We start from the raw sequence: 24,723 nt of genomic DNA on the forward strand, positions 1-24,723 counted from the left end.
CCGGGCACGGAGGCTCAGAACCCGGGTCCCAGGAGCGTCCCAGAGACCAGTGGAGAGGGGTGCTGGGGGACTCGCTGCTCACAGGTGTGGAGTGTGGACAGATGGGGGACCCCCGGAGGAAAAGGACTGGGGAGTGTCCCCAGAATTCAGCACCGGCCACCATTATCATCTCTGGCCCACAAAGCATCAATCAGGTCCCCTCCGCTGTCCATGCCATCCTACACTGGGCACCCAGAGCTGAGTGTCAAGATCTCAAACCCCACACTCCACTTCCTTCTGGGGCTCCCGGTGGGCTGGCACAGAATCCGTGCCCATGCCTCTGGCCGGTGCACTGGGCTTCTGACTGGCCACCATGTGCTGCCATGTGGCCTGACTGCAGACCAAGCCCAATATCCAGACCTCAGCTCTTCTGAGCACAACTGAGCACTTTAACGGGAAGCCTAGAAGCTTCTATTTCCCACAATCCTCCTGGAGACCAAAGCCAGGCCATGTGGGTACAGTTCCTTGTCCTGAACATGGCCAACATTTACCTGAGCAACTGGCTATGAGTCCACTCCTCATGACCCGGCCGGGTTTGGGTGGTGTGTGCGTGCATGCGTGTGTGTGCGTGTTAGAAGTTGCCAGCAAGACTTTGTCCAAAAAGACTACGCATAAATGTTTTTGAAGCTGTGTAAGATTGCTTTTGCACTGCCTCAAATAGCACCTGGCCCAAAGGCAGTCTTTAGAACCATGGAGACACATGTTTGAGCCACTTCCTGTGTATCCTTAAGCACATTAATGCACTTCTCTGGGCCGGGTTCCTCTAATGAGAAGATCAGGAATTTACTTAATAGCATTGTGGGAAGCATTAAGGGAGGTTGAATTTGTCATAGGCTTATTAATCAACACAGCACCAGGAACACAGTGAAAAGATTCATGAAAGGACATACTGTGAAAAAAGACCAAACTTCATTTTTGGGGTCTTCCTCCCCCAAATTCAGATAAACAACTGAGGGATGCTCCCCCCAAACATCTGCCCAGGACTCACCAAAACAAGGAGAGCATGAGCTATAGAACGTCTCAAACCCCAACGACAAAAACGGAGTTACTGGTGGCAACCCTTCCAAAAGTACCTGAAGCCAAGAGCAAGGGTTCTTAGACATGGCTACCGACCACAGCCCTCAGATGCACACCTCCACGGGGAGACAGAGAAAGACAACTTAGCCTATGCAAAGCCCTACTATGTAAGCAGAGGCGTAAAAACAGTATTTCCATGGACTCTAAATATTCGTGCACACTGCATGTACATGCCTATGTGTGTGCATGTGCTTGAATTCAGGGCCTTGTACACTCACTCTGCTTTCTTGCTTTCAGATGGCACTCTACCACTTGCCTCATGCTTTCCAACTAGCTTTTTGTTGGTTAAAGATAAGAGTCTCACAGATTTTCCTGCCTGGGCTGGCTTCAAACACACGATCCTCAAGGTGTCAGCCTCTTGAGTAACTAGGGTTACATTGCACCTGGCCAAACTTACTCCCTATACTATTTACCTGGCTGTCTTTGGACTCGGACTTCCTTCTGCATTCGCTCTATGGTGGTGTCTCTAGTTTTAGGCTTTTTAGCTTTAGGTTCTTTTGACTCATACACTTCAGCTACTCCCATGTGTCCCTTCCTGAGTGCTAGCTTACTCCTGGCCAGGGAAGTACCAAGTCAGACTGCCAACATCTTAATCCTTTAAGACTGAGAAGCAGTCAACCCCGAGGGAGGAGTTCGAACAAGCCCTCAGACATGGCTCCTGCCTCCAAGTTCTGACTCCCGACTTGTGCCCGCCAGGGAATTGCAGCAGATGGGAACTCTGCATTCTTGACTCATCTTCCTCTCGTCTTCTTTGCTCTGAGCCATTCACCTCCTCAAGCCGGAGGACGGGAGTGCCTCCTGCGAGGCACCTGGTATGCAACAAGGCCACGCCTGGCCAGTCCTGAGAGGCCAGTCGGGGCAGACCTCGCCTTTGACCCAGACTGCTGGATCACACAGATCCCGGGCTCTCTGCTCTGACTCCTGCCTGGGCTCACTGGGACCTGATTGCAAGTGTCACCTCAGGGTTGCAGAACGCTTTGGCCCATGGTGGTTTCATGACAACGCTGGTCCTGCTAGTCCACAACAGAAAGGCTACCTTCTTAACGCCAGCACTGTCCAGCCGCCACAGGTTCCTAGGACTCTTGCCCCCAAGAACCCTAGGACCCCATCAGCAGGAAGTGGCCAGGCCAGGCCATACCCACAGAACTCCAGCTTAGGGCAGGCAGGCCTGCAGGGAGAGGTGAGCAGGAATGAGTAAAGGACGGGGTGACACCCTGAGCCAATGACTGAGCTGACCGGCTCTCTCCCTGATCAAGGCCAGGCCGCCCGGGGCGTAAAGACCATTGTCACCCTCCACTGATGGCCTTCAAGTTGGGGGGGGGGGGGGCGGGGAGAGGAGACAAAGCATCCAACCTGCTGGCACCCGGCCTGGCCTTCTGGATCGCACAGGTGTGTGCCTTCCCACACACAGCCCCCGTGCTAGCACACCAGAGGGCCTGGGGCCTCAACGCCACACCACCTGAGTCACCTCACCTCACCCCACCCTACGGGCCAAATACCAAGCTCTGACAAGCGCAGGAAGCCGGCCCTCTGAAAACTGCCCGCCTCACACCTCAAGGTGTAGTTTTACGGTGCTAAGTCATTCCTTGCTACCTTCTAAAAAAAGAAAAGAGAGAGGAGGAAGGGAGGGAAGGAGGAGGGAGGGAGGGAGGGCAAGAGAGAAAGAGAAAGAGACAGAAAGGAGAGAGAGAGAGAGAGAGAGAGAGAGAGAGAGAGAGAGAGAGAGAGAGAGCAGGCCCACAGGGAAGGCCCGGAGCATGGCCGGAGCATGGCGCCTCAAGTTTCCTGAACGCAAGCTCACCTAGTTCCACTGATAGCCTAGAATCAACAAAACTCTAGGGATGGGATCAGATGCGCCCAGCTGCCCAGGAGCTGGGCTGGGTGGGCAGATGCCAGGGTGGAGGAGCTGCCCGCTTCAGTAGCTGCTGCTGACTACCTCCCACCCAGGAGAAGGGGTGAATTCACTGCAGGTCAGTCACAACCCAAGCCTGGCCAAAAGAAAGACAAGGCGTGAACGCAGCTCACGGGAAGGCGAGGAACAGCCGACCTTTCACGAAACCACACGAGGACCACCCAGGAGCACGCCAGTGCACCCCGTTCCCCGTCAAAGGCGCACACGATTTAAACAGAACCCAAACCGTGTAATTCTGCAACGCCTCAGCCCACCGCATCCCATACAGGCACTGGCACAGGAGTGGTCACCTTGGAACCATCTGGTCCTAGTGGCTGCAACACATTCTGCTCCCCCCACCCGGGGTGGGGGGTATCTCCCCCAGGGATGTTGTTTCGCTTTGGGAACTCTAAACAATTCTAGCGGACACCCTGTGAGACATGTTTTTCTACCCTATATTTAGGATTATTTCTTTAGGCCGGATTCCCAGAAGTGGAATTACTGGGACAAAGGGTAAGAGCATATTTTACGCCATTGCCAAATTACCCTCATTAGAGACTTATTAAGGAGAGGCTGGGAGCCCTGGCCCGGGCTAAGGGGCCGCTGTCCTTGGCCACCGGCTCTGCTGAGTGCTGCTGGTGGCCTGACCATGGTCTAACCAGGCAGGTTTGGTTCGTGTAAGCATCCTGTGCAAGGTGCAGGGGTCACCCCCTGGGGTCCTGGGGATGCTGGCCTCCCACGGGAGCTGGGGACAGGTGAGCGAGCTGTCTCTCTGCCCCTCTGCTCTGGGGCGGAGGGTGCAGGATCTTGTGTTTGCAAGACTGGCCAGCCGCTATTCCCTTCCTTGGCTCTGCGGTGAGCTCTTGGCCCAGGACGCTGTGATGGCCTGGACTGGAGTCAGCAAAGATGGGCTAGACAGGCCTTGTGAGGACCCCTGGGGGACAATCTGGGGGACCTTCAAGGTCCTCCTACCAGCTGCAGAGGCTGGAATGGCCAACACACCCAGCTCCCACATGGCTCCAGGCCTCAGCCTTTCTACTTCTACTTTGCCTTTCTAGGGAAGCGGCTGCTCTCGTCCAAACGTGTCTGCTGGTTTCCATGGGGATTTCTCTGAAGATGAGCATGAATCGTGACGTCCACAGCCCCCAGGACGAGTCTCCGGCTGACGCAAGGCAGGCTCTCAGTGAGGGGGAGGGGAGGCCATGGAAGAGGCTTGGACCCCGGGAGGAGAAACCCAGCTGGAAAGTCCCTCCGTCGGCCCCTCTGAGCCTGTGGTGAGGAGGGGCAGAGGTCTGGCCCTACCGGGAATGGGGTTGAAAATGGCCCTGACAATGAGCAGGACAGACCATGGCAGCAACGGTCTCCTCCCCACATAGGGAGGGTCCTGAGTCATCCCAAGGGACCGCGCTGCACGGTGGGCTCCCGGGTACCATCCCACTGGCAGGAAAATCAGTGCTCCAGAGGAGCACTGCCTGTCAGATGGCAGGGAACGCTCCCAGAGCAAACAACCGTGACCGCAGGGCATTGTCATACTCGCCCTGAGCAATGGGAGGCCCCTGGGTTCCTCTGGGCCCCTCCACCAACTGAAGTACAATCAAGCAGGAAGGGCTCAGAAATGCACAGTTCAGAGGCCCGTAGGACATCCAGGTGTTATGGGGAGCCCTGGGAGGTTTTCATTACCCCAAAGGATACCCCAAGTCACTGCCTGCCACCCCAGCCCCCTCACTGGCCTCTCTCTGTGAATCTACCACACACATGGAGATGTCAGGTTTGCGCCCTTAGTGTCTGGCTGTTCCTCTAACATGGCTGACTGCAAGAAGCCAGACACAAAAGACCACGCGTTGTCTGACTCTGTGTGGAGGAAATGTCCAGACAGGCAAATCTTCAGAGACAGACACAGATTAGTGGTTACTGGGAGCTGGAGGAGAGCGGGTGGGTAGAGAAGCGGGGAATTACTGCTAATGGACATGGGCTATCTTTGAGGGTGACAAAAATGTGCTTCGATAAGAATAGTGAACAGACGTGAATAGGAAGGACAAGCAAATTTCACACTGTGGAACGGGGAATTGTGGTATGGGAAGTGCTTCCCAACTAAGAAGCCAGTGATGGCTGCCTCACTCATCTGAAGGGTGTGTGCAGAGAGTAATTTGCTGGCAAGGTGGCCGGCACTGGGCGAGGGCTGCTCTGCCACGACCCCAGCCTCCAAAGACAGCGTGACACAGTGTGGTGGAGCAGAGGTTTAGGGAAGATGGTAGGCAGGGTCTGAGCCTTCATGAGCTCCGTGGGTTCAACTCCCGGCAGTAGGGGTGCCTGGTAGGAGTTCAGTATGTGGTGGGAAATATTTTCAGTTGCTCATGAGAAGACTGGGCCCTGCTCAAGCTCCTCCTTCAATCGTGGATTATTCCAGAAAGGGTCAAAGAGATGGGGACAAGCCAGCAATGTGATCGGTGAGCCGCTCTGGGCAGGCTGAACCACCTCCTCATGCCTACCTCCAACATCCCCCAGGCCAACAAGATCCCGAGGACCACCTCTGCCTGGAGCTCAGCTGGGCAGCCCTGTGCAGGGCCATCCAGGCGTCCGCGACACGGTCAGGAGGCGCATTGGGGGCTCATTAATCACAGGTCCAGCTGTGGCAGCTGCCCCCTTTTATGGCCAAAGGCCTCAAGAAGTTTAATAATAGAGAACTGATATTCCCACATCCAGACCCTTCCAGTCCTTGAAGCCTTAGGAGCCTGGGAATCTGGTCGCTGGGGTACAGTGGCTGGCACCCATGCTATGGGGTGGGTGCCTTAACCAGCTGGACCAGCTGGAGTGACTCAAAAGATACCCCCCTCCGCCCGCCCGCACCATTCTCACCGAGTCCACAGTCATATCTAAGGGCAACTGCAGCCCGCTTGGATGCAGAACATTCCAGAACCAAATCTCAGCCAAGCACCATCTGTCTCAGTGCTGGGAGAGGGGGGAGTTGCCCCTTCTGTGGAAGAAGGGGACTTCCACTCACAGCTGCTCTGCAGAAAGGCCACACCAAAGCCGGCACTGCTGCCTGAGGCCACCACGTTTATCCATGGTACCACGTCCCTGCGGCCCTCCCAGACCGGGCACGGAGCCTCGTGCCGGCTAGCTGTGCCACGGGTGGCTCAGCTGTACACAAAGGTAGCGACAGTCCGGAGTGATAAGCACTGTTACCAGACGGCACGCGTGGTACAGAGCAAGGGAGACAGAGAGGTGGAACGTTCCATAACATCCCGGAGAATTCCCTGAGGTGTCCTTTTGAGTTAGGTCTTGCAAGGGAGCTCTGGGCATCCTGGGCATAGCAAACAAGGGCAGGGGCTGGGGTTGGGTGGTAGCTGTGGCCTGGGACGCCGGAGCTGTTGGGCTCAGGAGGACCTGAGGCAGAGCCCGCCCTCCGCGGCCTAATCTCTCTTATGTTCTCATCGTCTCTCCCCCTCTTCCGTATGCAAGGACTGCAGGCATGTACCACCACACTTGGTTTAAAATGCTCATTTTTAACAAAAAGCCCAGGGGGCTGGGAAGGTGGCTCAGTGGTAGAGCTTGTCTTGCATGCCTGAGGCCCTGGGTTCAATTCCTCAGCACCACATAAGCAAAAAGAAAAAAAGCTGGAAGTGGCGCTGTGGCTCAAGTGGTAGAGCGCTAACCTTGAGCTGAAGAGCTGAGGGACAGCGCCCAGGCCCAGAGTTCAAGCCCCATGACCAGACCAAAACAAAAGCCAATCTTCACAGAGAATTCCAGAAAGACTATGAAAACCGGTGCCCAGACAGGGGCCACCCTGCCCAGGAGAAAATGATGACTGGGTTGAGAGGACAAGCCCCGCTGGAGATGGACGGGGGCAGCTCCCAGCCGCAGCAGAGGCAAGCCTGACACAGAGCCCCAGGAAAGGGGTGGGAACCCGGGGGTCACAGGCTAGGCCAGCAGCTGCACCTCTCTACACGACCACATTCCAACTTCCAAGTCACATGCCAGCCTCACGTCAGCTGGAGCGCATCCGTGTTCCAACATGAGGAGAGCAGCCTCAAGTGGTAAAGTTTCGAAGCCTGTGGTCCCCAAACACGCTAGGCAGGGCTGGGGGAAACACTGTCAGTGGTCCAAGATAGCACGCTGATGCTGGCTGCTTGTGAGCCTGGGGTCACCCTGATCCCAGGTTCTTTCTCTGTACTTGTATGAGCTGTTTTTGGTGCCCAGAACTCTTAGGAAGAGGCACCTGCATTTCAATTCAGCACCTCAGCTTGGGTCCAGGGGTGATGACAAGCTCTGTACAACTTCCCAGAACCTCCTTCAGAACACTTAGGAGAGGAGTGCTACTCTGACCCCATTTCACAGCTGAACAAACTGAGGCCCAGGGAAGAGAACTTCAACGCCAGGCTGCTAACTACCAGTGAAACCCGCCCTCTGAGCCTGGTAGGATTCTAAACCAGGAGCCAGCAAATGCTTCTGTCAAGAGCCAGAATGTTCTTCAGGCTTTGAGGGTCACATGGTCTCTTCTAACTGGGCTAATGAGCTGTACTCCCCTGGTGTGAAAGCAGGCCTGGGCAGTGTGCTAATGACCCTGGCTGTGTTACAATAAAACTTTATTTACAAAGACAAAGGGTGGGCCAGAACTGGCCATGTCTAAGGCATTCAAGAGAGACTACGAAGGTGATTCAAGGATGCGTACATGCATGAATGTGAGGTGAGTAGAATGTTCTCTCTCTGCTCTTCCTTCTGGAGAGTTTTAACACAGAACACAGAAATGTTCCTATGATTTGGCTCTTACACACTCCCATGTGATAAATGCTTCATCACCAACCTGTGGTTCTGTCAGGGGTGGCAGAACCTTCGGGAGGAAGTTAGGTCACTAGGGCCACGCCCTCCAAGGGAGTCCTGGAATCACACTCCCTCCTTCCTGGCCACCACAAAGCAGACCACCCCCCACCATACACTCTGCCATGATTCTGCCTTGCCACAGGCCAGGCAACCACCGGATGAAACCCTACACAAAGGATGCCTTTCAAACTTACAGTCAGCTGGTTGGTTTGGGCTTCTGTGGGTGAATGGATGGGCCTCTGTCTCTAGCAATGCCCCTCTGGGGACTTCTAGCTGGCCTGAACCCTAAATTCTGCAGAAGCATTAGATAAGTTCTACAGAAACTTCCTGGGGACACATTTGAAGGAAAATCCCCTAGGCCCATCTGTATTCAAAGCCAAATCCCATTCATCCACTTGGGGCAGTGAGGCGGCTGGAGGTGGCTTAGGAGGGAGCTGAGGCCTTGGGGGTGGGTCTGCACAGCTCTCTTGTTCTCTACATGATGAGAATGACCAGCAGGAGGGCAGCCCACCTGAGACCCTCTGAGGGAGAGGTAAGCTGCAACTGACACGTGTACCCAAACTTTCTCAAGAGTTTTTCTGAACAGGCCTGGGGAAAAAGCATGGAGAGCAGAAGGATGGAGATTCCAGAAGATGAGTTATGCTTTTCTCCAGTGTGTGTATGTGTGTGTGTGGAGGGGGGGGGGGTGAATTTTTTTAAAAAGTAAACTGCTTCCCTTTCAACAGCCGACAGTGACCTGGGCGGGGGGAGGGGGGGGCGGCGGGGGGGGGGGGGGGGGGCTGGTCCAGGAGCTCAGTCCCACAGGTCCCAAAGTGACTGGGGATCTGCAAAATCTCACTCCTCCTGGGACAGGCAAGGGTAGAATTTCAAAGACAAATAAACACAATGGTTCTCAGTAGTTCTTGGAAAAGCAAGTGCTGGCAGGGGAAGGCATGTGTTTCACGGGGAGTCCCTGGACTCCTCCTCTGGGTCCTGCCTGGGGCTGCAGGCTTCCGGCAGCTTCCGGGACGGGTGACAAGGGAATCCAATCTGCACACATCGGCTCTTGCTCAGACCCAGTAGTGATGGAGGCAGCAGATACCTCTCGTCTCTTCCGGCCCTAGAGGGACCAATGTGCTTCGGTACACACACCCAAACAATCGGCTCCTGCAAGGTAGGGGTGAGCAGGGACAGCGCAGGAACAGACTGGGCTCCAGGAGAAAGCCAGGTGGGGTAAAAGAAAGTTCTAGGAAATGTGGGCTCAGCTCATACGGCCTGTATCCCTAGCCTGGCTTCACAATTTACCCAACAGGTGATAACTGCAGATGCTTTGCCTCTGGTCACTGGTGACATGGGTTGTTCAGGGCTTACAGGAGCAAGGGTAATCTCTGCCATGGCTCGTGCGGAGAAGGGCCTGGGTGCTGGCAGCTCTGGGGGCACGGCGTTCGTGAAGCAGGGATGCCCACACGCATCCACCTCAGCCATGCTCCGTAGGGCTCCCACCCATCAGACAAAAGGCTTCCTAGCCAGGCGCCTGGGCCCATGCCTGTGATCCTAGCTACTCAGGAGATGAAGATCTGGGAGCTGAGGTTTGAAGTCTGCCTGGGCAGAAAAGTGTATGAGACTCTTATCTTCAATTAACCATCAAAAAAGCAGAAGCAGAACTGTGGCTCACGTGGTAGAGCACCACCCTTGAGTGTAAAAGCTAAAAAACAGCAATCACCTACAACAGGCCCTGAGTTCAAGCCCTCGAACTGGCCCTAAAACCAAACAAACAGAAACTACACACACCCTCCCCCACCACCACCAATGGCCTAACCCATTTCCACAGAAAACTGTGCAGCCACTCTTGGTAAAGCAGGGCTTGCTCTCTGACAGCAGAAAGATGACTTCATACATATAGACAAATGCTACCTCATACTTAGCTGGAAATAAATAATCTAAACTGGACTAAGAGTCTGCTTCCTGAGCTTCAAACTCATAGTTTACTCCACCATCAAATATTTACTGAGTGCTTCCTGTGTGGTACACAGATACTGCCAGCAGGTTCTCAGTGGTGGGGATACGTGCAATCCAAGCAAAGCCCCCACCTTCACGGGGTTGCTCGGTAAAGGGCTCATCTTCTGGTGATACTACATGAGTTGAACCCTATCTGGTCCCAGGGCACCCCCAAGCGCTAGCCAGCCTGCTCTGATGTCTTTCCAGCAGACTCAACATCTCCTAGCGCTCAGCCCTAGAGAGGCCTTCCCCGGAGCCAGCCCTGCTGCTTCCCGTACCACAAGTGGCCTGGACGTCTCAGTCCTCTCTCTCCCCTAGCCTGGCCACCTCTCACTTTTTTTTCCCCTAGAATACTGTAGATACTTCCTGTCTGCATCTCCTGCCTCTGTTTAAGTTCTCTACTTCTTTCCACTGAAAACATGACCACTTGTGATGGTGTCTCAGTCACTGGGAGACAGTGCTGCTTTGCCTATGGATAATGCTCCTGCCTGCTCAGCCCTGCCCGGCGGCCTCTGTCAGGTTTGGTGGATGTTCTGATCTCTCCCAAAGCCCCCTTGAGAAGTATCCCAAAGAAGAGAACAAGCACCCTGAAGCCTGGACTAGGGTGACACTGAAAAGGAGGACAGTGAAACTTGAGGACTGAGCCTGACAATCCTGGCTACCAGAAGGCTGAGATCTGAGAATCTCAACTGAACCCCAGCCTGGGCAGACTTCTGTCTATAAAACCCTTATCTCCAATTAACTACCAAAAAGCTGGAAGTAGAGCTGTGACTCAAGTGGAAGAACACCAGCCTTGCACAAAAAGACCAAGTGAGAGCTGAAGGCTCTAAGTTCAAATTCCAGCACCAGTGCTAAAGCAACGAGCTGACCTCAGGACTGCACTGCCCCCTGCACACGCGCACGAGGCACTGAGGCACGCCTCGGCATCAAGGCACCTGCCCTCACTTCACCCGGAGACAAGAACCCTAATGACCTTATTTTTAATGCAAAACAAGGCACTGATTGAAAAAGAAATCAGATTTAGCCTTAGACAGTAGCTCAATAAGAACCAAGAATAGACGGGTGGTCCATCTCACGCAGGGGTGAAGAACGGAGCCTCCTTTCCCCGCCCGGCCTTCGCTGATGAGAAGTGCATGGCCTGACCTCAGGGGGCGTGGCATGCCAGGACGCTCACACTGACCCAAGGCCCAGGACTTTCCCAGTGCTGCTGCCATCAATGGGGAGACAAAGGGACTGGGCAGCCCAGATGTTGGCAGGAACCCGTCTGCAGGCCCAGGAACAATCCTCTCTTTCTCTGCCTGGTCAGGCAGCCAAGGTCAGAGGCAAAGCCAGCCAGAGTTTACCCTGTGCGTGCCAAAGCCCTTTAGAAATTCTTTATAATTTTAGACAGAAATGCCTCTCTTTCCTTGCTTACAAGCAAACCATGTGACCATCTTCTGCTCCTTCCTCGGTGACACGGTCGTCACTTGGAGCCTCCCTTACCGCACACTGCCACCATCAGGAGCTCCTGGGCATGGAAGGCAGCTTTGGCATCAACATGCCACCCGCTGTGCATATGGCCTCTCCCTTGCTCCCCGAGGACCACGTGCCGGGTCATCAAAGTCTCCTGCCTTGTCCTACTTGGCTCCTTCTAATGTCACAGACTCAGAAACCCAAACGACACACTCATCAAGGCTGTGTCCAGGGCGGGACAGAGGCCTCACTGAATCCTGAAAGCCCAGTGGTGGCGGCCACTACCCTGGGGAACATCTCCCTGGGGATCTGGGACCTGGGACTCTGTGTTGGCTGGAAGGGTGGCCTTGGGACGGGGCGGGCACTCCTTTCTTTATGGCAACAAGGTCCACGGCTGACTCAGAGCTGTCTGCAACTGAAACCCAGGGCAGCAATTAAGGGCTGTTTACTGCCCTTTAGAACAGCCTTTTGATTCCCTGGGGGGCCCTTCCAAGTCCCCACCTTTCCACAGTCCCATCTGATAAGTGGCTTCCAAGGTCTGGCCTGGGCCCACGCTCAGGCTCAGGGGAGGAGGCAAAGGGGCTCCAGGCTGAGGGACCACCTGGGGAGGGGAAGGGAGCAGGAAAAGAACAGGGACTGACCATTTCAGGGACTAGACTCCCTGGCTTCCAGTCCCTGCTCTAGGTTGTCCAATGTGGGCAAGCAGGTCCTATACTCCGTGCCTCAGTTTCCCCATCCAGGTCTACTTCAGGGTCTGTGAGGATACAAGAAGTTACTTCAAGTTCTAAAGACTTGAAGGCAGACTCAGAAGCACAGTAAACTGCTGGGCTGGGAAGGTGGCTCAGTGGTAGTGTATTTGCCTTGGATGCATGAGGCCCCTGGGTTCGATTCCTCAGCACCACATAAGCAGAAAAAGCTGGAAGTGGTGCTATGGCTCAAGTGGTAGAGCACTAGCCTTGAGCTGAAGAGCTGAGGGACAGCGCCCAGGCCCAGAGTTCAGGCCCCAAGACCAACAAAAAAAAATAAATAAATAAAAGAAAAGCAGAGCAATGACTGCTCTACTGACAAGGTAAGAGTGGACATAACCCAGCCACGGAGCACCGAGCGGATGAACGTGGGAAACGCAGGTGGGAGATGCTGCCAGTCACAGAGAGGAAGGAAGAGCAATCACACTCCAGCGTGGGAAAACAGCACAACAGAGCTCCAGATCACTCCATGCCCAGCACCCACAGAGCAGTCTGTTAAGAAGTCAAGCTCAGGAAACCGTGTTCATGTTCACATTAATGGTCTACCTCTCACTGTGCATTTGAACAATTAACTGCACCTCTCGGTGCCTTGACATCACCTATAAAATGGAATAGAACAATATTGTCTTTCACCAGTTCCAAGACGGATGCGGAATTTCCCCTTAAAACTGAGATGACTGCTGGGCACTGATGACTAACATCTGTAACCCTAGCTACTCGTGAGGCTGAGATCTGAGGATCACGGTTTAAGCCAGCCTAGGCAGAAGTGGAACTGTGGCTCAAGTGGTCGAGCAACAGCCTTGAGCAGAAAAGACTAAGGGACAGCCCCCAGTGAGTGTAAGCCTGGTACTGGCACTTCCAAAACAAAACTAAGCTGAGGGGATGCTAAAGCTCTGGTTGCTCTGGGTCCTTTCTTCAAGGAAACCTGCGGCCATCTCAGGTCTGATGGGCACCGCCAGCTCCAAGATTCAGGATTAGATGATAAGATGGTACACTTGGTGCTCAGAACAGCACTAAACAATTAAGCATCTATAAGAATCTGCCCTCAGTCTGAAAATTTTCCGTTTAGTCAAGAGACAAAGTTTATTCCAAGTATTTGTTAAGGGACCAACCTTGCATTAGAAAACCATCCCTGCCCCGAGACACCACTGCACGCACACAGCCCACAGACCCACAGCTCACTCCGCTAGGAAGCCCTGCCTGCCCGGGACACTGCACTGAGGCACCATGGCCCACGTGGCAGGGACAGGGTGCACCGTCATTGCGCGCGTCACATGGACAGCGATTCAAACATCCCTGGAGGCACCATGGAGGTAAGTAAGGGGCGCAAGGAGAGGCCATGGGACTCCGGCTGCAGCCCCAGGGGCCCCTTAGCCTATTTACTTCGGCAAACAGATGAAGTCAGCCTCTTATGGGACCGGCCCTCCCAGGTGAGAAGGCCCCACTAGAACCCACAGCTCAGTACGGGGCGATGTTTTCTCCTGCTTGTGCCTCAGGTCCCTGCAGCCTGCAGAGAGGGTGGGGAGTGCTCCGCTGACAGCATGGGGGGGGGGGGTACTGCAACAATTCAAGCTCAGGCTCGGAGGCCTCACTCTGACCTCTGATTCCTCTGTGCAACAGGAAGGGTCACAGAAGGTCCCCCACACGCATGCTAGTGGGAAGGTGAATGCAGTGATCTCGGTCAGGCATTCAGCATAGGGCTGGCATACAGAGCACGTTCAGCCAGGCTCAGTTGTGATGTCATGAGGCAAACCCTGGAATACATTCCAGAAGCAAAAGGCAGGGGCCAAATGTGACGGGAAGGGACCAGGCCTCAGCACACAATCACATCTCCATCAGCCACACCTCGGCCTGCTGAGGAGGACGCGGTTCCTGCGTGTGACCTGCACAGGTCCTCCTACTACTGTATTGGCTGGATCCTCACGGACCTGCAGGGCTGGGACACCTGGAGAGCAGGGACAGGGCCTGACCCCAGAGGCTGCCGTAGCCAGCAGCAGCACAGGATGTGGCGTGTTTAGATGGGTGTGAATACAGAGGCCAAGGTGAGGGGCTATGTCTCAGCCGACATCAGAGCCACGGGTTAGCACTGCTCCAACACTCCCTCCCCTTCCCTCCTTCTGCTAGGGGCAACTACAATATCCCAAATGTCCCTCCCTCTTCCTCTGACAGTGTCCTGGTTTCCATCACACCCCTGCCTTTCCCCAGTGGACCAGAAGCAACCATAAGCCAGGCAGAGCCAGGCAGGACCGTGCTGGGTAAGGTCTCAGGCTTCCGAGGTCCTGCTCAGATGCAGGCGCCAGGTGCCAGGCCTGGCCGCCCTGCCACAGCCCCTGCCAGCCAGCTGGACTCCTGGGGCTGTGAAAGCCTTTGGTTTCAGCAGGCTACAGCAGGCCCAGCAGGGGTTGGGAGGTGGCGGGCAGGGAAGGGTGTGAGGGACGGCGTGGAGCCTGAAGGTGAGGTGGGCTTCTGGCTCTTGCCACCCCTCCAGACCAGTGCTGCCCCGTGGCCCCATGCAGTGGCCACTGGTGGCCTACGAAGCCCTGAAATGTGGCCAGTTCCCAGGGAACTGAGCGCAGGTCTCCTGACTTTAACCTAAAGCGGCTGTAGTGGCAATGCAACCGAGGTTCACTCTAGAGGCAAAGCCCAGAGTGTGGGGTTAAACTGAACCGCAGGAAGTCAGCAGAGATCAGGAGGCTGGTAGAGGAAAACACATGAAATCCTAGCAGAGTCCTGCAATCAGACGCAGGGCTGCACAGTGTAAACCCTGGGAGTGTTTTATAGGCACGAATTGGCCTGCCCACCCTGAGCACAGCCTCATCTTACAGATGAGGAGCACGGGCTCTAGAAGCAGGAGTCGCTCACTCAAGGGACACAGGACTGAAGTAAGGTCGGAGCATTCGGAGCCCTGCCCTGCTGTCCCCCTCTACCTCAGAGGGCTGGCCATTTCCCCTTCCTCTCTTCCCAGCAGGGGTGCGAGATGACAGAAAAGGAGCTGCCTGGGGCCAGCGATGGGCTGGCCTAGGTACAAAGGGCTTTGCCAAAAACAATACTGGAATTCACCATTCAGTTTTGTTCTTCAGTTTAACAGAGTGACTTCTCCCCTCCCCCTCAAATCCTCCCTCCTGCCCTGCACCAGGCAGTTCGCCACCAGCCCACAGGAGGACACCCTGCAGCCTGGAGTGGGCTTCACGCCAGTGTGGTAGGTGCTGCCTCCACGGTTGGTCCTCCTTCCTTCCCTCCTCCCACCCAGGACCCCAAACCACAAAACTGTCTCCAACAGAATAAGCAGAACGCACTGGCTTCTAAAAATACAAATGACATCCTCTTTTCAATGATGAAATTGGAACTTTGGTGCCCTCAAAGTTGCCCCCAGGCTGAAGTTCAAGCTCCTTTCCACTCCTGATGTAGAGCCTGCATGAGGAGATGTGCCTTCCTTTCAGACTTCCGCTCTATGGCTTCAAGAGCCTACTAGCTGGGTGGGAACACGACTTAGTGCTGTTTGCCTAGCATGCATGAAGCCCTAGGTTTGATTCCTCAGGACCACATAAACAGAAAAGCCAGAAGCGCTGTGGTTCAAGTGGTAGATTTGCTAGCCTTAAGCCAAAGAAGCTCAGGGGCACTGCCCAGGCCCTGAGTTCAAACCCCAGGACTGGCAAAGAAAAAAAAAAGTCTACTAGTTCCTATTTGGTGAAAAGATTTGGTGTTTTATTTTCTCCCATTATTATGACTTCAGCAATAGGGACCAGAGGTCGTTTTGCTTATAGAAATACAAGCCTAATATTGGCATTTCTCTCCTTTCTGAAACTCACTGAACCTGAGAGACTTGGACATAAGGCAGGGAAGGTGTCCAGTCGCGCTGGTTCCCCAGGGCGTGCTAGCACAGGGAAGCCCGAGGCAAACAGCGCAGCAGGGCAAAGTCGGCACCCACCCGCTCCATGACAATCAGTCCATTTCACAACTACCACCAGGGACCTTGGCCACGGCAGATTCTGGAATCCTGGGCCACCAGCCAGGCAAGTGGAGCTCTCAAGAAAGGAGTCCAATAGGTTTTGCAGGAGATGGGCGTTAGACGTAGGGAGGTAGGGACAGACAAATGGAAAGAGGAAGAACATGAGAATTCAGCCATTATATTCAGTCATGTATGTGAGAATGGAACCACATGACTTCAGAGTAGGGAAAGCTGGGGGAATGATGGAAGGGATGACAGTATTCAGAACACAAAATACACATAACCTGACTTGCTGAGTTGAAACCCCTTTGCACAACGACGTAGTAGTAGTAGTAGTAGTAGTAGTAGTAGTAGTACTATCAATGTCTTATGGATTTAGAAGATGACTGATGGTGCTGGCATTCCCAGCAGGGCCCGGTGGTTAAGCTATCTGCAAAGGGTCAGGGTAAGATCTACCTCCCAGGGATGCAATGGGCAGAAACCAAGAAAGAACGAGCTGGCACACAGGTGCCCAACACCACGAGCTCCCCTGGGATCTTTGTTGTTACATCAAAGACCAGAATCCAGCAAGGAAGGTCCTCAACATCTCATTAATTAACATTTCCACAGCTCAGCCTGGCCCAAGAGAGGGGCTCTTTCTAACCCAACCCTATTCCTAGAAAGAGCCAGAGAACTTGCTGGTCCAGGAAAGACCAGGGCAAACACCAGAGCCAAGTGTGTGTGTGTGTGTGTGTGTGTGTGTGTGTGTGTGTTGGGGGGGGGGGGGGGGGCGCGGAATGCGCGCCAGCAATTCTGGGGACAGAGATGGGAACCTGAGCCCAAAGTGCCATTGCCAGAAATCAGAACTCTGGAGATCCAAGGAGATCTGATTTTTCAAGGCATTTTCCAGGGGTGAGCCAGGTTCCCGGAGCCCTGGGAAGAACATGCAAATGGGCACCCTGCAGAGAACAGGGCAATGGTCCAAGTGTCAGGGAGAAGAGAATGCTATCATCAGTCTGGATTAGTTATGGAGTCCACAAAGAATCCAGTGGCCTAGCTCTTCCCAGAGACCACCCCCTCCAGCAAGAAGACTGAAGGCCAAGGGGCGGGGGGGAGCTATGGTATAGTGGGGAGGAGCCAGGTAGGTCACTTATGCACAGGTCCACTCTGCGTAGTGCAAGAAGCTGGGTTTCCTGAGTGGATGGACGCTCTGGTGAGCACACTAGGGCTTCCAGGCTGGACTCACTGAGCACTGGACTGGGAGGAAGGAACCTTTGGCACATTTATGTGCGAGATGCTGTGTAAGCCTGCCCCTCTTAGGATAGTCTTTCTTCAATCGGTTTTATGTTTTACAACAGTTTCAGACTTAAAAGAAGAACTGCAGACAGCACAGAGAGTTCCCATCCATGTGCCCACACCAGGCTCCTCTATTTACATCTTCTGTCAGAGTGTGGTGCATTTTTGTTACAGCTAACGAAATAGAATTAACGCATTGTTATGACTACGGTCCGCACTTTGTGGGGATTTCCTGTTTTCCTCTCATGTACCTTTCCTGTTCCAGGACCTCACGCTAGTCAGGCACCGTGTCTCCTCCACAGGCTCAGCAGCGCCCGGGCAGTTTCGGGCCTGCCTTTTGTGGGCCCCACGCCAGCGTTCAGCAGTGCACTCAGATCCGCTTAGGCTGACCTCCGCCCGGGCCTGGGCTTCCTCACCATCACACTGGCAGCATAGGCTCGGGGAGGAAGGTCCCAGAGGTCAAGTGCATTCTCTCATGGGGGGCCTGCTCTCTGCCTGCCTTGTCGTCGTTGACGCTGACCTTGGTCCCCAGCCAAGGTCATGTCCCTCAGGTTGCTCCACCTCGAAGCTGTTCATTTCTCCTCCCCTCTCTCCCTACTTGGCTCTTCAGAAGGAAAGCCCATGGCAGAGCCAGGTTTGGGGTATGGATGCTGGTTTTCGGTGTGCCTGCTTCTTCAGCGCACCCCTCCAAGGCTTTGTTCATGTCCGCAAGGGGTGGGGGGCCCAGATGACACCTCCTCTTCCTTCCTGCTGCAGACATCACACCCGCCGCTCCTCTCCTGTGTTATGGCATGGGCACCAGAGGAGGGCACAGGCAATGGTCATCCTCCTGAGACTGACCCTCTGAGTCCTGGTGGTGCCAGGGCACTCTGGGCATAGGAATGGCAACTCTGCCCAGTGCCATGCTTTTAGAGAACCATATGGGACACAATGATGCTGCTGCCAGGGAGTCTCCTCTCCCCCGCCCCCCGCCTCCTCCTCCCTTCCCCCAGGGCCCTACAGAGCCTGAGAAAGAAGGAAGATGTGGACTGAGACACGGGGCTGAAGCGGCAGACTGCCACCACAGAAAACCATTTCAGCCTTGGCCTCTTCAAAACCAACCCTCACGTCACTTGGGAGGCCATGTGCGGCGTGAAACAGACACGCACACCACTGCCGGGCGTGCCCTGGGAGGCGGCGGGGCCGGGCTCAACCCCAGAGCCCTCCAGAGCTGCGGCTCTCCCGGCAGCATGGAGGACCAGGACGCTCCCACACACCGGCATGAGGGGCAGGGAGGCCATGCGAGTGGAAATGTGGGGAAGGCTGTGGACCTGTGGCTCCCCTCGGCTCAAACAGTAGCAAGCGAGGGTCCGGCCAAGCCTCTCAGGAGGATGTGGTAGCGAGGCCGGTCCTCTCTCAGCCCTGAGGAAGGCAGCGAAAGAGGAAGCTGCTGGTGGCACAGGCCTGGCGCACACAGGCCATGGACAGATGGCCACGGGAGCACTGAGGGGTGAGCAAGGCTCCATGGGCTGGACACAGCTGTGTGCATACAGCAGCATACACACAGACACTCGGCACATACCCACTTACTCCTCACAGACAGCTACAAAGCAAACAGCTGCCTCAGAGACTACAGGAAGGCTGGCACAGCAGTCCCCTAACATTCTCAGGGAGCCCAGTGTGAGGGAGGGGTACGCACCCAGGAGAGGCTATGCAAAAGGTGATCAATTTGGGGGGAGGGAGGGCCGGGGTGCTCCCGTTGTAAAGACCATGGGCACTGAAGTCTGGGATGGTTTTCTGGGGAAATCCCTGTACCACGCTGCTTCTTCCATGTTCTTCCCATCACTACTGCCCACAGCATCTCCTTGTTTTGCATCTTTTCTGTGATTGTCAGTTTCTTATTGATTCCTACCTGCTCTTTCTATATGAAGGCTATTTAACTTCCTTTGGCTTCCTTTGCCACTTTTCAGTGCACCTTGTCAGCCACCACACAGCTTTCGGGAGGGTTTAGAGAGGCTAGTTTGCCTGCTTAAGAGCCACTTTGTTAAACAACCAGCCCCAGCCCTCCCTTCCCTGGCAGCTTCAGAAACAGAAAGAGTCAAGGTTCGGGCTGTTGTTGATTTGGGAAGTGGCTCCCTGCTAACTCGTTTGAAAGCCAGAAAGCAAATGTAAAAGTTTCCGCTCCCCTCCCTCCTTCCTGGCCAGCCAAGGGCCGTGCCTCCTGCCAGGGCTTCGCTCTATGGGGCCACCCCTGTCCCCTGGAGCTCCTGCCTGGCACAGAGCATGTGACTCACCACCCAGGCACGGTGCCCTTGACCTGGGCCCCAGCCACGCCTCGGTGGGGGACACACGGCCTAGAGACAATGTGATCCTTGCCAAAGTGGGGGACATAGCTCCCTTCTGCTGTCCCCACTCAACTGTCACCCAGTACCCAGGGGCCTCCCTGGCGTGTCAGGGTCCCTCCCAGCTCAGCACCCACCTGAGCAGATATGCACAGTTAAGGCTGAACAAGCCTTATAACAGGTTCAGAATCACTCGGTCACAAGTGCGTGTGCGCGCACCCATGCACACACGCGCGCGCGCACACACGGATGGACACGTGCACTCACGTGGCCCGTGTGCCCCCTTGCTGGTGACTTCCCTGAGAAGCAATCATCCCTCGGACCCCTGACCCCTTGACCCTCCTCTGTGACGGGGACCATTCCACGCACACACGTCTTACTCCATCACCCAGAGTGAGCCATTCCACATTGTGGAATACTCCACAGTATCGCACCATGTGTTTAAGCGCTGCCCGTTCACCTGCTCTACTCGGGACGGCCCTGGGCTGCTCTCTTCCTTCCCCGTGCCTTTTGGGAGAGGAGGAGCAGAATTACAGATCCCAGCTGCCTGAGTGGATGCATCAGACGTGCGCACTGCCTAGCAGCAGGCTACCTCAGCCTCCCTGTCCGCAAAGGAACAGACAGGTCTAGAAGCAAGCTGAGTGCACAGCAAGGCCCTGGGACAGAGAGCAGCTGTGCGTGGCTCCGGCTCCACAGCCTCTCACCCAGCAGTGTGGGAGTGGGGCGGGCTGAGCGAGACAGGACAGAGAGAGAGAACGGGGGCGGGGGGGCACTCCCCCTCACCCTCAGGAACGGCAAGGCCCCGACCTGTCCCCCGGAGGCTGGGGACCAACAGAGGCCTGGCAGGCTGAGCAAACACACACACATGAATGAGGCCTAAGTCCACCCGAACCCCAAGCACATAATTTTATCCGGAGGCCGGCGTGTCCAGACTCACCGGCGCCCCCTCCTCCGTGGGGCAACGGTGGCCTCCGCTCAGAAGCGCCTTTGTCGGACTGGCAGCAGCCTGGCTTGTCCAAACAAATGACAGGCAGTGAATGGCCTCCAGGTCCCCTGCGCCTGTCTTCAGCCTCAAAGAAGGACTATTTATCCCGAGACTGCTTCCCAGATGGCCGAGGGCCCAGGGAGGGCTCTGTGACCAGGCCCTAAAGGATAGCACGAAGAGACCCGGCCTCCCTGGTGACACGCAGCCCCCCTCGTGACACAGGACATGGGGAAGGTGCCAGCATCCTGAAGGAGGTCTCCCCGTGCTCCGTGCAGGAGGCAGATGTGAAATGACGTCTCTTCCCGAGGCGGGGCAGGTCGTGGACAGATGCTGCCTGTGTCACTCCTGGGGCAGAGGGCCACCCCCACCCCTGGGTGACCGCAGGGGCTGGTTGACAGGTCAGCACCTCCCTAAAAAGACTGGGGACAGAAGCCATGAGCTGGTACCTGCTGGGTAGCTCGGGGCCCAGGCACCACCAAGGCACCTTTCACTGCAAGTTATGCCGCCACAAGGCCGGCAGAGGGGGCCTGGTGGGCTGCACCTAGCAGGCCCGCTTCCGCTCCTGCCGAGCATCACGGTCATTCCTCCAGCGGCCCCCGGGCACCGCTGGCCCCTCTGGAAAGCCTAGCCATGCCTGGTTGTGACTGATCAGGGTAATACCCAGAGCCGGGCCCGAGCCCTCACACTTCCTTGGGCCCAACACGACCTGAGGCTTCCTTCTTGGGTGGGGGGGTTCAGTGGCCTTTCTTTGTGCTTTGTGAGTAGGAGGGCTGTGGACCAGACGGCCGGACAGCAGACCCTCTGTGGCTGGCTGGAGTCAGGGTGAGGAGGATGGGGACCGTTACTATGGCGGGGGTGGCCCTCAGATCCCTGACCGTGTGTAGGGTGGTCAGTTCTGAACCTTTCCTTCTGCTGTGTTCAGGGGCTGGGGACAGGCTCCATGTTGTTGTAGATGCTTCCGGGGGTAACTGAACACCGGGCCACACTGCAGGTGGCACCTCCAGCTCTCCACCCACATCACATCTCTGCTTCCGTCCCTCACTCCACCTGGGGAGCTCCACTTCACCAGTGGACGACATGGGCTGTCCTGGCCACTGCGGGGCCTGGGGGGGGGGGGGGGGGGCGGGACTCGTCCTGGGTCTCCCCCGCTGTTGGTGGGATTAAAAAATGTCTTCTGTCATGATAGAAAATAATGGTTTTTCACATTAACGAGTGAACTGCCGCTCATCCAGCACCCCTCTCTGGATCCACGCGCAGGACACTGCCGGCTGCCCCTTCTGCCGTTACTCAGAGTTGTGTGGCTCCGCGCATGCGTGCTCTCCAGCACCACACCCTTCCATGTAAGGGGACAGGGTAGGTCACTTACGCTGCAGGGCTCTGCTCCTTCGGTGACGCCCAGTGACATCAGCACAGGTGCCTTGGCAGAGAAGCACTGGAGGAATGTGAATCCGAGAATCAACACGGAGGAAAAAGGCTTCATCATGCTCTCGGGGGAAGCAAGGAGCCCAGGCAACATACCCACCCAGGCAACACTGATAAGCAACACACAGACGTGTGAGTCACAGCAGGCCTGTCACCAGCTCGGCCTGTGCTACATTTACTCCCTGTCCAGGTCCTTCCCATTAGGGCCATCTGGACCCCAAGGGCTCCTCTACCATCAGCCAGGGACCTTGCTCTCCTGGGGCCCAACGGCAGCATCACCAAGCCCTGCAAAGACACCTGTGCCAGCACCTGGTCACCAGGTATCAGTGTCCAAAGACTGCCAACAGGAGGAAGCCAACGTGCCCACCCAGGTGGAGGATGATCCCGGCTTCGCTGGAGCGCTAGGGAACAAGAACCTGGGGTATCTGTTTTCTGTGACGTACATTCAAGTCACCGCTCCCCAGATGATGCCTACCACTTACCATAACCGTGACAGCATTGGAAATCCTTCCTGCGGCTTTCCACAAGGGGAAATGAGCTGACTGGTCCCGCCTGTTCCCCGACATGGCCAAGGCTGGCCAGGGACACCCCCATCCCAGCTGAGGACATGGAAGGCCACATCTCACAGCTGATGGGGTCCCCAAGCTTTGTCTGATACTGGAACTATCTCTACCTCACCAGTGAGGAACTGAGGCCTAAGGAAGAACAAAGCAGCCTGCCCAGGCTCACACACATACCCGGTGGGGAGAAGGGGGTGGGAAGAAAGGTACCTACTGAGGTAACTGAGGCTAGACATGATGGTGCATGCCTGCACTCCCAGCACTGGACAGGGAGAGATAGGAGGATCTTGAGTTCAAGGCTAGACTTCACCAAGAGAGAGGAGTGAGAGTGAGAAGAAGTGGTGGTGGTATAAGCAAGAAAGTAGAACCTGGAGGTAAAGATGAAATTAGACATGGGTATTCTGTCATTCTGGGATACTGCAAATTTCTCAAGTACCTGGTTATGGCTTCCTGGATCCTGCAGCTGCTCTGGGCTTGGCAGGAAAGAGTGGCAATTGATTACTGATGTCTGCCCTGGGCACAGCTTTGCAAAGTGCGGAATAGCTGCTACCTTTGTCCAATCGCATCTACTGCTCATCACTTTGTCACTATGCGCACTTATCATTTATCTTCTGTGAATGCATTGTATGTCCTGACGCATTTTCTGAAGCTTCCTGTGCCTGCTTCCCCAGGCTTTACATAGCTCACCTACACAGTAACTGATATAAAAGGGAGAATATTTTCCTGATGCTAAATTACACATGTGGGGCTTGCTAGACACAGGTAAAACGCGTCTGAAAGAAAAGGTGGTTCCCCTCAACCTCAACATACACTTGCTGAGAATCACTGTTTCTGAACTAAGGTCCCTGTCCTCATTTGAGTTTAGCAAAGAAGACAATCAATAAACATTTAACAAGCATAGTTATTCTAAATGCCTGGAACAGAAAACACAGGGCCATTCCATGGGCAACTCTGGCGCGAGCAGCACGTACGTCACAGACCACTAGAAACACAGATTCCTCGGCTTGGCACTAAGCAATGCGGGTGCAAGATGCCCACGGCCTGAGGGTGGTCCCTCGTCCGAGATGTGCCGTGTTTGCTAGTTCAAAGCCCATGCTTCATTCTTTGATTCTTCCACCCCAAAGAAGAATCTTGGCCAGGGTGCCTACAGTTTTTGGCAAGGGGTGGGGACACAGGAAAGGGAAAAGCCACCAGGCCCCTGGCAGGGCTGGGCAGGAAGGTGCTGTCTGAGGCCGGGTTGACCTCCAGGCTGTAGTTAGAGGTCTCCCTCCTTCTGGCCAGAGCAGCCTTGTCCCCCGCCGTGCTGGGACAGCCGCAGCGCGTCACAGCTGCTGCCTGTCCTGGGCTGGCACCAGCCCGGGTGGTGGGTCTGTCTGGAATGTGTGTTCTGGAACAACCATGCTTTCTGGCCTGAGCAGGAGGAGGAAGGCCCCATGGGCCAATGCCCCCCCAGGACAAACAGTCACCCAACTGCCCAGTGCCTTTGCAATGACGCCCATCCTATTTCCCACAACCCTGTGGCCAAGACCAGCCAGCCTCCTGGAGGCCCGGCCCGCCCCATGCCAGACCAGGAGGAAGCCACCCTCCATCCTCAGAAATGCAGCAGGAATGGGAGCGGGTGCCACTATCAGAATGGGTGGACACAAAGAGACATTCAGAAAGAGACAGCAGGAAGCTCAACCCAGTTCAGGGTTCAGGCCCTGGGTACGGAGTACTGTCTGGGTGCCGTCTGCTCCCCAAACCACCCTGTGTTGTTCCCTCCAGTGTCCCTGTGCTCTGCAGCCAGTTCCAGCTCGGCACCCACCAGGCAGGAAACAACAATGCAGGCCCAGGGAGAGGGAGGAAAGGGCAGCCCGAGGGGGTGGGCAGAAGAATGGCCTCCAGGGACTTCCTCGCCCTACCCCCCCAAGCTGTGAGAGGTTACCCGGCATGGCAATCAACCCCAGAGGTGGGAGAAACCAATGAGCTGAGGCAAGAAGATGAGCCCCCAGAAAATGTGGTGTCCAGTATAATCACAGGGCCCTGGGAGGCACAGAGCTGGGGTCAGAGGACAGGATATGAGGACATGAGCAGAGGTCACAGATGCAGGGAGACATGAGAAACTGGAGGGAGGGGCCCAGGCGCCTTTTGAGGCTTTCTGAGAAAGCACATGGACCGCACCTGGAGCCTCCAGGAGGACCAACCTTCAGAGAGCCTGATCTTGGCCTT

General features: G+C 55.5%; 1 protein-coding gene across 1 annotated transcript in view; it reads right to left on the reverse strand.

The window, feature by feature from the left end:
* The window catches only part of LOC122126160 (c-Maf inducing protein), a 151,765-nt gene that overhangs the window by 58,974 nt on the left and 68,068 nt on the right, over positions 1-24,723 (reverse strand). The window lies entirely within an intron of this gene.

This window comes from Dipodomys spectabilis, unplaced genomic scaffold (genome assembly GCF_019054845.1).
Source record: "Dipodomys spectabilis isolate Male_0828 unplaced genomic scaffold, ASM1905484v1 ptg000273l, whole genome shotgun sequence".
NCBI lineage: Eukaryota > Metazoa > Chordata > Mammalia > Rodentia > Heteromyidae > Dipodomys > Dipodomys spectabilis.